Source organism: Brachycentrus maculatus, unplaced genomic scaffold (genome assembly GCF_059751285.1).
Source record: "Brachycentrus maculatus isolate JH-2025_06_01 unplaced genomic scaffold, ASM5975128v1 h1tg000708l, whole genome shotgun sequence".
NCBI classification, from domain to species: domain Eukaryota; kingdom Metazoa; phylum Arthropoda; class Insecta; order Trichoptera; family Brachycentridae; genus Brachycentrus; species Brachycentrus maculatus.
In genome coordinates, this window is record NW_028281439.1 from 434,378 (window position 1) to 440,151 (window position 5,774).

At 28.5% G+C, this 5,774-nt stretch overlaps 1 non-coding gene across 1 annotated transcript; it reads right to left on the reverse strand.

The window, feature by feature from the left end:
- Positions 1 to 5,294: 5,294 nt before the first annotated feature.
- TRNAG-ACC (transfer RNA glycine (anticodon ACC)) lies at positions 5,295 to 5,367 on the reverse strand. The gene has a single exon. It is a non-coding gene; the product is annotated as a tRNA-Gly (tRNA).
- Between the last annotated feature and the right edge of the window lie 407 nt (positions 5,368 to 5,774).

A 5,774-nucleotide genomic window follows, 5' to 3' on the forward strand; every position in this document is an offset into this window, starting at 1 on the left:
TTTTGAGGTACCTTTTCATGGTTAGTCTAACATTTTTAATGTTTTGCGTACTTTTTTTTGTTCAAATATATTGTTAATATAATTAAACACAAACCTTAGATTTCACCTTTCAAGATTTTTTTTATGTTAATGTATTGTATTTTTGTTTAAAAAATAATAAATTTAATATCAAAGTAATATTTTACTGCATTTTATAGAATAAATAATAACTACATATTTTTTAAACCATAAATTTGTTATTTTAATATATATATAAGTCTTCAATTCGAGTATGTTTGGCAAAAAATTGCTGATAAACTACAAATTTCAACCATCGATATCACATGTAAAATTTCGCTCGAAAATACGGATTATATTTTTATCTTAGTCTGTATGAAACTGTCAGAAGTTTTAATTTAATTGACAGTCATTGTTAGAATGGTGAATTTTAATCAGCAATATTGCGTTATCAATTAAACCAGCCAATGACAGGTTGTAACTCAGTATATACCCATACGTCCACATTTCTATCTTAATTTACTTCGTTGTCTTTAAGTGATCAAAAAATATCCCACATATCCATCTCAATTTTTTTTTGACATGTGATTATTTTTAAAATTAATTATTATTTATATTTTATTAATAACCTGACCACTGATTTGGCATAAATTTATTTAACGACATGTAGATTTAAATATTGAACAATACTATGTTGGATTATGTTTATGCTTATAAAAGAAAAAATTATAAAAAAAAAAAATTACATTTGTCCGTGTGTGAGTGTGTGGTATTTTATCCTCTGTAAGCATTTGAAATGATGGTAATAAATTTGGTTTCTTGGTCTAATGAACTAATTGGCAATATATCAAATTTATAATATTACTTACATCTGAATTAATCTAAACTAAACACGAAGTGTGAAATAATGCATGAGTGATCTAATTGTGAATCTATTTTGTGGTAAAGTAGGCCACACAAAATAAATAAATATATCAGAACCCATAATTTTTTTTTTTTTAATTTACGTCCATTACATATTATATTATTTATTCATTTGGTATCAACATTGTGGTTTAAATTGGTGATTCGAATACGAGTATAAGAGTAAAACATTTGTGAAAAACAGAGAACTTGATTATTACTTTACATTTTCACCTGTTGATGAAAATATTTATAGTTCTCATTAAAGTAAGTTATTTATATTTATAGTTTTAATAAACTCAGATGTTTTCTTAATTATTAAGTAATAAATTTGAATAATTTATACAGCGCCGTTTTTGTGATTAATAATAATAAGTAATAAATTCGAATAATTTACATAGCGCCATTTTCGTAAAACACTACCTCAAGGGCGCTTCACTGTGAATGAATTGTGGAAAAGAAGATAGTGTAAATGATTAAGCAAAAAAAAGGTTTTTTTAGTTTATTTCCAAAGATCATCTTTTTCTATATTTCTAAACACTGGTGGAAGAGCATTCCACGGCATCGGACCCGCAACAGCAAAGGCACGTTCACCAAATTTAGTGCGCTGGTTGCGAGTTGGTTAGTTCACTTTGCCAATTGCAGTTGTTGTAGCCGATCGAAACGTGAGTCGTCTATCAACCAATTCGTCTGGAATACACAGCTCTTTTAGATACTCTGGAGCCATATTTTGTATTCATTTATACATGAGAAGACAGAGTTTATACTCAACCCTTTCGAGAAAGCGTGACCAGTGTGGTTCGTGAAGTAGTGGGGTTATGTGACTGAATTCGGAAATTCCGAAAATCAGTCTCGCTGACTTATGTAATAAAAATGTTTTTTTTTTAATATATATATAAATCGTGCATTAACAAATACGACTTATTAAAGAGATTAAACAACAGTAAGTTTTAGAGTATATTTAAGCGATTTCATTTCATGGCATAAAAAATAACCATGACCGTGAAAATCTACGATCATGATTTCTACAAATTGATATTTTAAATGGAAAATGAGAAAAATATTAAAAATGATTACTTTTCTACTTTGATGCTTCTAGTTGATGGATCGAAAAAGCTTCTTTTGAAATCATTTGGGGTCAAAAATAGATTTTCAAAAAGAGTCACGTATTTTTTTCGTGATCGCAATCGTAGATTCGATATTTCATGATTCCAGATAAAGCACAACTCAGCGAATTTGTAAACATTGTTCTACTGCCTTCGTCCCCTCCCTTGTCGCACTCCAAACAGCCGGAGCTTCATATAACGGTTGGGCAGTACCTACTATTCCGTCACCGTAAACTCCATCTTACCTTATCATCGGTATCTTATCAATAAATTTCCCTTCCAGATCAAAAAAAATTGGAACACACGATTGCCTTCAAATTATTTACACTAAAGTAATTCATTAATATTTTAACTGATAAATATTATTCTTCTTACAACATTTTGAGTGTGTTCAAACACTTGTTCACATATCTGTATTATCTCTAATTATAAGAGTAATTTTTCATATTATTATTCATCTCACCAATAGATGTCTCTAGTGAAGTTCAAGTGATTCTAGAACAAATTTCGAAATTGGTGTCGAAAAGTGTGGTTGTCAATAATGGGTAGAATTGGTAAATGATACACGTGTGTAAAGTGATGACTTAAACCAGCCTATTACGGTCGTCAGCCCCGTAAAAGCCCGGACTTCCATATTCTTCTTCATCTTTGATGAGATGTCAATTTAAAAATATTTATTCTTCTTCTTCTTTTTACTCATATCCGCACCCAATGGTGCATAGGGCACTGTATCGTATTGACGCAGTGTTAATTTTAATGTTACTAACGGGAAGGTAAGGTTATTTATTCTTCAGGTACTAAATCAGGGTGATACAAAATAAATATTGGAGTAAAAATCACTTTAATTTAACTTCGAATTCTATAACATTATAGAAGTAGACCAAAATGTTACTACCTAAACATTTTTTAATAACATTATTTTTTTAAAGAATCATTTTATTTATTTTTTTTAAATCCGGGAAATGTTATTTTAGATTTAACGAAGATAGAATTTTTCAGTGCACCAAATGTCAATTTTTAAAAAAGATGTCTGTATTTTCTTTTTAGAGTTATATTTACCTTATTTTCTAACGTCTCGTTATTTCAGTGTTTTTAAATATTTTAGTTTGTTAAACATCAAACAACATATCACATTACTTTAAAACCACATTATTTTTTTGTCATCCAAATATTTGATAAAAATCAATAAAGTCATATTAAATTCATTAATTTTCTGTAAATATTTAAATAAAGTTTATTTTGTAATAGATTATTGTCAAACATCCAGCGTGAGTCGTTAACATTTATTTCCACTTTTGAGCTTTTTACATAATAAAATTATTTTTTTTTAGCAAAAATTTTAGCAAATATTTTTTAGTTTTAAATTTAAATAAAAATAAAAATTACTTTTTATTTTTAACTCAAAGTATAAAAAAAATAAAAAATTGTAAAAACACAGATTGTTTTATACATTTTTACATATATATGTGGAAACAATAAGCTATAAATAATAATGATTTGTGTGAAAATATGCATAAACATTTTTTTTTAAATATTATTTTGTATAGCACCATGCAGCGTATGAACGGGATATAAAGAATATCCTTAAGAATAAGTCCATACATATATATCAAAATATAAGGGTTACATAAGAGTCGTTAGATCTTATCGTTCACCTATTCAAAACTGCACGATTCTTTGCGATGATCCTTATCATAAAAAATATATCGTGGCGAAATGCTTTGAAAATGTGGTATATAAAAAGAATGTGTAGAAAAATCGATATACTACTGAGCGAAAATGAATAAATTGAATATGGATTTAACGATAAGAAAGGTATTTCTTTTAATTAAACACTATCAACCTGACTGATATCAAGTATTTGACAAACCTGATGGAGCCAAGTTTTTCTCGATCTTCCTTTGATCTTTTTTCCAACTTCATTTGCCTTATTAATTTGTTAGACCGTTCTTTCCTCACTCATTCCGTTCCATATATCCAAACCATCTCAACACACTTTTCTTTATTTTATCGATAATACTTATTTCAGCTTTACATTTCTTACTTATTTCACCTTTCAAACAGCTATCTTACATTGTTTTGACGAACATTTGTCTGAGAAATCGCATTTCTACTGTTTTCATCCTTTTTTTTCCTACTCCATGCTTCACTTCCATACATTTGAGTTGAATCCAGAACTCTGTTCAAAATATCTTGAAAAGTATTTCCATTTCGATATAATTTTAAAGGAATTTTGAACATTGTAAGAGAAAGATTAAGGAAATATATTTGAGAAATGTAAACTTTTATTTGCAATGACTCTGTTTAAACCGCATTTCATTTAATTTTGCTTGCATTTTTTGTATTTTATTCATTATAATATTATAGCTTTTATATTAGTAAAGTAAAAATACAGAAAATCTGTTTTTATATAATGTATATCAAAAGTATTGTTAACTTTGTGGTTTGGTAATATAACACTCTCATTATCATTCATCGTTCACTTTGTGTAATACCACTTTAATAAACACTAAGCTGTTTTTAGATTATCGACCGCCAATCTACCCCATTCTCGATAAGTTGAAGGTTAAAAGGGGGGAGACTTAATATTCGATAGTGATATTTTCTTGCAATTTTCTCCGGTTCGCCTTAAAGTAGGGTTCATTTGACCCATCTCCGAAGACGAGGGATACAACATACGTCAAGTTGGAGATTCAAATTTCACTTGCATGAAAAAATAACAAAGTTGCCCCACTTTTGAAAGTAGGTAATGGAAAAAATAAATTCTCATATTTATTTAAAAGAAAAGCGACCTAACATGATTTTTCAATCAATTCATACTATTGGTGATAAAGTAGGTACATTATTTATGTAAAACTTATATTTTATTTTATTTTATTTGAAAATTTAGAAGAACATTTACATTAATACACTTACATTAATGAGTAACAAAAAAACAGGTGTTTGGAACATTCCAGTTACAAAATTACACATATTTATTTTTATCTAAATAATTTCATTAATTGATTCAACTGTTAATTTGTGGTAAAATCTATCCATTTTTAATTTATGTTTTAGTTAATAAATACCACTAACAAATACCAAAAGTGGTATTAACTAAGTAATAAAATAAATAAAATAAAAACCCTTATACGCACCAAATGGTGCATAGGGCACTGCTTCATATAAGCGCAGTGTTATCTTGATCGTTTACACATGAAGGAAAGGTGATCAGCCCTCCGCTTCAGGTACCAGTCCAGGGTAAATATTAAATAAATATTACAGTGAAAAAATTACTTATATTTATTTAACCCCCCCTGGGAATCGAACCCAGGACCTCTAGAACGGTAGCCTAGCGTGCTGACCATTACACTACGGAGACGGACAAAACTAAGTATACTTGAATTAAAATTTTATAGTATTACCTGGAAGACGGACAGAAGGTAGGAAAAGGGGAAAAAGAAAAGGATCAAAGCTCAAGTCCAAGACAAATTATGCGAAAATTGGGAGACACCACGATATGAATATTGACTTACTATGTACTCGATCTCAGTGCTGACAATATCGAGTAAAGCATATTGAAATTCCCATATTCATCGTTGTCTAATTTTGATGAACGATAAATATAGGACCCTTGTTTAGAGTTTGTTCTTCTCGTTGAAAGCGCTTAGTTAAAATTATATTACGGTTTTAAATATGCATTTATTGTTTGTGTTACATTAGTAATAAAATAGGCTTTAATAGTATAACAAGATATTTCATAATTATTTTCATAATTTTTTCATTAGT